Source organism: Simochromis diagramma, unplaced genomic scaffold (assembly GCF_900408965.1).
Source record: "Simochromis diagramma unplaced genomic scaffold, fSimDia1.1 OVJJ01000565.1, whole genome shotgun sequence".
NCBI lineage: Eukaryota > Metazoa > Chordata > Actinopteri > Cichliformes > Cichlidae > Simochromis > Simochromis diagramma.
The window spans coordinates 3149496-3156477 of NW_024387304.1; the positions used below are offsets into that span (position 1 = coordinate 3149496).

Below are 6982 nucleotides of genomic sequence, written 5' to 3' on the forward strand. Positions count from 1 at the left end.
AGTTATTGTCTAACAAGAAAAAACTGCAAATATGAATAGTTTTTTTTTATACTCTTAACTAACTGAAGCCTTTAATTGAAATTCCAAATAAACAAATTGATACACTCTTTCTGGCCAGACACATGGCAGCACTTCTGCTATAATTTTGTTCATATTTAACAAAATTTTGACCTCCAGCAGAGATGTTCCTCTATACTATGCCAGCCACTTGGTTATGGCATTCTATGTATGCCCCGCCTACCAGCATCTTGCAGCCTGCTGTTGTGTGCTGGATTGTCTCAGGAGCAATTCATTCTGCACCTGGGGTCTTGTGGTGTGGTAGACCCCAGCCTCTATAGATCTTGTGCTCACTGCTCAGAGCATGTTCCTGTGCTGCCATGATTAGTGCCTCTGTGCTGTCTTTCAGTCCAGCTTACTCCTGCCACTGGCAGGATCCATGTGTGGGGCACTGAGACATAGGCCTTCTTGTAGCCAATTCAGGCAGTGCACAGGTTGGTCACTTTGGTCTTGCAGTCTTGGGCGACTGCTCTGTCTAACAGGAGCTGGTGTTTTGCTCCTCTTATATTGCTGCCAATTCCTTTCTGTGCCCCCCTCATGCATTGAGCCATGTGCCTGTTCATCTTAGCTGCTATGATCCCTAACAGGACCTTCCACGTGGTACTGAGGCGGATCCTTGGGGATCAGGAGTGTGAGGGACTTGTACTGTTCAACTCTTGATACTGGAGACCTGTTCTTAGATGTATGCCACTGTGACGGTTACTTGACCCTGTTGAGGGAGGTTGCTATTGTCTAGATCCACTAGCTACTGAGCATTGTGGTTATGGGTTGCGTCCTTCTCTCATATGCTCCGTCTCCAGTCCTGGTGGGGCTGTTCTCATATTGTTCCCCTGCCAATGAGCATATAGCTTGGATGGTTCCATGGAATAAAGCTGGTTTATTCTCCTACCTTCTATTTTTGTGGTATACCCCAGGACTGTTTCTCCAGGCACATGGCTGGTCTCTGACTAATTTTGTTTTGGTCTCCTGCTCCTGGCATTTTGACTTTTAGATTCTGTTTTTCTAGACTCCAGCATTTTGTTTCTTGCAAACTCTGTTTTTTGCTTGTTTCTGGACTTTTGACTGTAGTATTGAATGATTAAATATTTTTAATTCTGGGTTAAGGCAGTTGACACCCTTAAAATATCATCAAGGAAATTTGGTTAAAGGCAGTTGATGCCTTTAAAATACAGTCAAAGAATGGGGTGGAGGTAGGGGACGTCCTCTAAATATCGTGCGGGAAAAAAAGAGAAAAGAAATTAAAGTAAAATAATGTTAAAAAATTTAAGATGGGAAGGTGACTGTCTCAAGTTTATCATCAGCAGAAGCAGGTAGGTGATGGACTGCAAATACTATCAGGAAAAAAGCAAGCCTAAGGAATTTTTATATGTATAAAAAGAAAAGATCAAATAAGAATGTCAGTGAATATTTTAAAATAGAGATTATGGGTGCTGACCCATGCAAATTCTTAGGTTACTTAGACAACAACTGTATCTGTAAGCATGTGTGAGGTCAACTGAAGCCTGGAATATTGTGTGGAGATTTAAAGTTGCTGGTAGATATTAACGGTGTCTCAGCTAAGGCAGAAGACAGCAGACAGCAGACACTGCACAGTGTCAACAAACTGTCTGGCTGTGGAAACTGAAGCAGTGCCTAGCTCCGGAGCCGCATGCGGCTCTTTAGTCCTTTTAGTGCGGCTCCGCGTGGTTTGGGAAAATAATTTTTTTTTAAAGTAATTAGCTGAAGTGTATTTTATTTATGTTAGTTCTTTTTTAACTTGTAGTTCTAAATTGGAAGATTATTGTGATATTGAAATATAAATATAAAATTATATTCTATTATTTTTTTTGATCGCTCAAAATAAGCGTCACACTTGCGGAAGCCGATATACCCTGCGAAACGCCATGCATTTATCGAGACTTCGAGACAATTCTAGATCTTTGGATCCACATTATGTCAGCAGCTCCACCGTGAACTATGTTAAAGACAAACACCGCTCACGCCTCACAGAGGACAGCTTACAGTCCTGCGTAAAGATGAAAGTCACTTCGTACAGTCCCGATTTGCAGACGCTGTGCGCAGAGGTTCAGGAGCAGAAGTCCCATTGTAAACATACCACGGCAGACCCGACGATGTTTGCATGAACCCGCTTTTCAGCATCTCTCTATTGACCACTTTTCACACACGGTTGCTGTACGCATACAGCCGGTGTTAAAGCGCACAGCCCGACACACACCAACACAACAGCAGAGAGAGCGGAGACGTTAAGGCGGCGAGGCGCGATTGCGGGTGCCGCTCAGGTGCGTCCGCCTCCAGTGTAGCGGCGCTGCAGACCACGCCCCGCCACACACATTAACCAGGTAAAATACATATTTAGGCAGAATTTTGCAAATATCTATTTTTCATCTTTCAGCAGCATAGTGCTTTTTTCCCCCCAATTATTTTTTTAAAAGTCAGGTCAAGGCTCCAAAAGCCCAAAGGAGATATAAGGGTGGCGGCTCACAACAGCTTTTGTTTGCTGCTTGGGTGTCAAAGGTTGCTGACCCCTGGCCTAGCTGATTGGATTAGTTGCTGAAGTGTTTTGCCAAATAAAATGACTGGCTTTTAAGGAAATATTGATTATTGCAATTTAAACTGTATGAAACTGAGTAAAGCTGTGATTAGAGTGTGAGGGGAGAAAGGACCAACTGCCCTGAAGGTGAAAAAGAAGATGATTGAAAAAAAAAAAAAGGGGGGGGGGGGGGGGGGTAATTTAATGCAGTGTAAAATATTTTTTTGACAAAAAAAGAAGAAGAATCAGAGGGAAAGTGTTAACAGTGTTAACAGGATGAAAAATTATATTTTTTAAAAGTCTCAGTGTGTCAGTAGCAGGTAAACCTGGACCTGGATCAACCCACCTACCCACATCACTAACATAATTAGAACTACACTCAGGCTCAGTTTTTGGCTAAACATTTCACAGCTTCAGCTTGTATGAACAATCATGGATAAAGAGATGCCCTCCAAATCACAAGCTGGCAAGTTGATCTGCAATATCACTGTGTGTGAAAGGACTCAAGATTTGCCACACAAGGAGTAAAGGTTCAGAGGAAGAGACTGAAAAATAAGACAAGGCTGAAGAAAAACTGCCCATGGGACAGTTGAGATTGTACATGTCACAACTATGAACTGCTGCAGGATGTGGTAGAGGCAGACAGCAGTGGTGAGAAGGAGGAAGTAGATAACAACGAGGGAGAAAAGAACATGGAGGAATAGCCTGAGCAGAGATAACACAGTAGGTAGACTGGTCAGGGGTTCAAAGGCAACGAACGGCTACTCTGATGTATCCTTGAGCAAGGAAGGTACCGTACACACTGCTTCCCGGGTGCTGGATCAGTAGCTGCCCACTGCTTCACTGAGTGAATGGGTTAAATGCAGAGGACAAAATATCTCGAGCATGGGACTACATGGGGTTGAGAAATAATGAAGGCTGTTTTTAATGTGGGAACACATAAAACCTGGATGATTAAGCATTAAATTCAAAGTGTTTATTGTCATGTGTACAAAGAAAAGCATGTCTCTGTGCAACGAAATGCTTTCTCTGTTGTCCACACACAGATATCGGGTTAATATGTACAAACAGAACTAGAACAGATAAAATAGAAATACAGGGTGGGCCATTTATATGGATACACCCTAATACAATGGGAATGGTTGGTGATATTAAAGTCCTGTTTGTGGTACATTAGTATATGTGAGGGGGCAAACTCCTCAAGATGGGTGGTGACCATGGTGGCCATTTAGAAGTCGGCCATCTTGGATACAACTTTTGTTTTTTCAATAGGAAGAGGGCCATGTGACACATCAAACTTATTGGTAATGTCACAAGAAAAACAATGGTGTGCTTGGTTTCAACGTAACTTTATTCTTTCATGAGTTATTTACAAGTTTCTGACCACTTATAAAATGTGTTCAATGTGCTGCCCATTGTGTTGGATTGTCAATGCAACCCTCTTCTCCCACTCTTCACACACTGATAGCAACACCGCAGGAGAAATGCCTGCAGAAATGCATCCAGTATCCCTAGCTTCAGGTGCTGCACATCTCGTATCTTCACACCATAGACAATTGCCTTCAGATGACCCCAAAGATAAAAGTCTAAGGGGGTCAGATCGGGAGACCTTGGGGGCTTTTCAACTGGCCCACGACGACCAATCCACTTTCCAGGAAACTGTTCATCTAGGAATACTCGGACCTGGCACCCATAATGTGGTGGTGCACCATCTTGCTGGAAAAACTCAGGGAACGTGCCAGCTTCAGTGCATAAAGAGGGAAACACATCATCATGTAGCAATTTCAAATATCCAGTGGCCTTGAGGTTTCCATTGATGAAGAATGGACCCACTATCATTGTACCCCATATACCACACCAAACCATCACTTTTGTTGGTCCAACAGTCTTGGAGGGATCCATCCAATGTGGGTTAGTATCAGACCAATAGCGGTGGTTTTGTTTGTTAACTTCACCATTCACATAAAAGTTTGTCTCATCACTGAACAAAATCTTCTGCGTGAACTGAGGGTCCTGTTCCAATTTGTGTTTTGCCCATTCTGCAAATTCTGTGCGCCGATCTGGGTCATCCTCATTGAGATGCTGCAGTAGCTGGAGTTTGTAAGGGTGCCATCTGTGAGTAGCTAATATCCGCCGAAGGGATGTTCAACTAATGCCATTCTCCAGTGGCGTGCGGCGAATGCTACACTGTGGGCTCTTGCTGAATGAAGCTGGGACAGCCACTGATGTTTCTTCATTAGTGACAGTTTTCTTGCATCCTGTTACGTTCCCCTGGGGGGGTCTAGGCGGTGAGGGGGAAGTAACAAAAGTGACCGGGTCAGAAAAAGGAGTCAAGGAGGCGAAACAGTTAAATAAAACAGTTTTATTGAAGTAATTCAACTAAAAGAGACGGACAAGCCGCTATCACCATAAAAGTAACACAAACAAAACTCAGGCGTTGGTCAATAAAGCATAAAGTCAAAAGGAAAACGCCGCTCACTAGCTGAAAACCACAAAACACAGCTCACCAGCTGGAAACCCCACAAAAACACTCAGCTCACTAGCTGTAAACCACACAAATGGCACTCTGGCCCAGAGCTCACCTTTCTCGGGGCTTAAATACCCTTAATTGCTGATGGGAGTCAGCTGCGCCGGAGGGAAAGGTGGCATCTCAGGTAGGAGGTAGTGGGACACGCCCACACAGGCACCCTCAGGAGAGAGAGAGGCCCTGCTAGGGCCGTAACACCCCCTCCCATAAATGCAAACCCATGGTTTGTCAAATTTACGATAACACAAAGTGAGTCCATAGCCGTTTCATGAAGAAATTGCAGGCTTTCCACCTACCAAACCCCATAGCACCGGTTAGGCATTGCCTGCGGAAACTGCCAATCCCATCTCAGTGGGTTCACAACATTCCCAGAGAGTGGCCCCAAACCCTCGAAACAGTGTCCCATGGGATAGCCAGGGCTTCGAACTATCACGTGTGGAGAACCCAGCAGGCAGCTAGCGGGCTTTGCTGAAACACAGACATACTTGTTAGCAAGGGGTGCAGATCTGAAGGGTGGTTTTGAACATGAACCGGAGAAAGGATCAACCAGCGGCAGCTCAGGGTTAGTTGGCCTCGTACACTGATTACGAGGTGCTACCGAGCAATTGTGCTCCAGGTTTAGCCTTTCCGTAGGCCTGGCAAGCTTGTCAGTTTGAGAGCCACGACTGACTTTTCTCAAAACAGGCCCCTTTTGTGTTGAGTGGGCTTTCTGTTTGAGTGCCAGTTTGACACAATTGGCAACCACATGGCCAGGCTTGTGACAGAAAAAACACAGTTTGGGCCTAGGTCTTAACACCATAACTGCGTTTTCCTTCTTAGCTGGCCCACTCTCACCTGTCCAGGATGCGCTATAGTGCAGAGGGATATCCTGTCCTACAGCACTTGCTTTGTGAGTCAGCCTAAACTCATCTGCCAGGGTGGCAGCTTGCTGTAGAGTTGTAACCCTCTGTTCACTTAAATAAAGGGCCACAGACTTAGGAACAGAGTTTTTAAAATCCTCCACCAGCATAAGCTCACGTATGGACCCCACATCATTAACCTGGCTTGCCGCACACCACCTATCAAAGAGCCTCGCCTTCTCCCTGGCGAAGTCAAGATAGGACTGTCCCTGAGCCAACTCCAACCGTCGAAAATGCTGCCTGTAGGCCTCAGGTACCAGTTCATAGGCTTTGAGGACGGCCCTTTTGACCTTTCCATAAACCAGGCCGTCCTGCCTAGACAGACCAGAACACGCTTCTTGAGCCTTACCTGTCAACCGACACAGCAACATCACCCCCCACACATCTTGAGGCCACTGCAGTGCAGTTGCCAGGCGTTCGAATACACTGAAAAAGCTGTGAACACTGGATTCACAGAAGACTGGAACCAGGTGAATATTATTGCTCACAAACGAGCCTCTAGACACCTGTACACTAGCAGCTGTGTCATCCATTTTGGGGATGGTGAAGGGTTAGAAAACACACGCCCACACAGGCACCCTCAGGAGAGAGAGAGGCCCTGCTAGGGCCGTAACAATCCACATTTTGGCAAATCCAACACTGAACCAGTTTCACGAAAGTTAGCAAGCAGTTTGCTAACTGTAGCATGGGAGATGGGTGGTCTCGTAGGGTGTCTTGCATTGAAATCTGCTGCAATGACCCGGTTACTGCGTTCACCAGATATCAACACAATTTCGATCCGCTCTTCACGTGTTAACCTCTTCGACATGTTAATGGCTGTGAACAAAGAGAAACTTGTAAATAACTCATGAAAGAATTTACGTTGAAACCAAGCACACCATTGTTTTTCTTGATGTGTCACATGGCCCTCTTCCTATTGAAAAAACAAAAGTTGTATCCAAGATGGCCGACTTCTAAATGGCCACCCTG

At 45.1% G+C, this 6982-nt stretch overlaps 1 protein-coding gene across 2 annotated transcripts in view; it reads right to left on the reverse strand.

Annotated features, from left to right (window-relative positions):
- Positions 1–6982, reverse strand: part of LOC120716733 (potassium voltage-gated channel subfamily H member 1) — a 101484-nt gene that overhangs the window by 30777 nt on the left and 63725 nt on the right. The window lies entirely within an intron of this gene.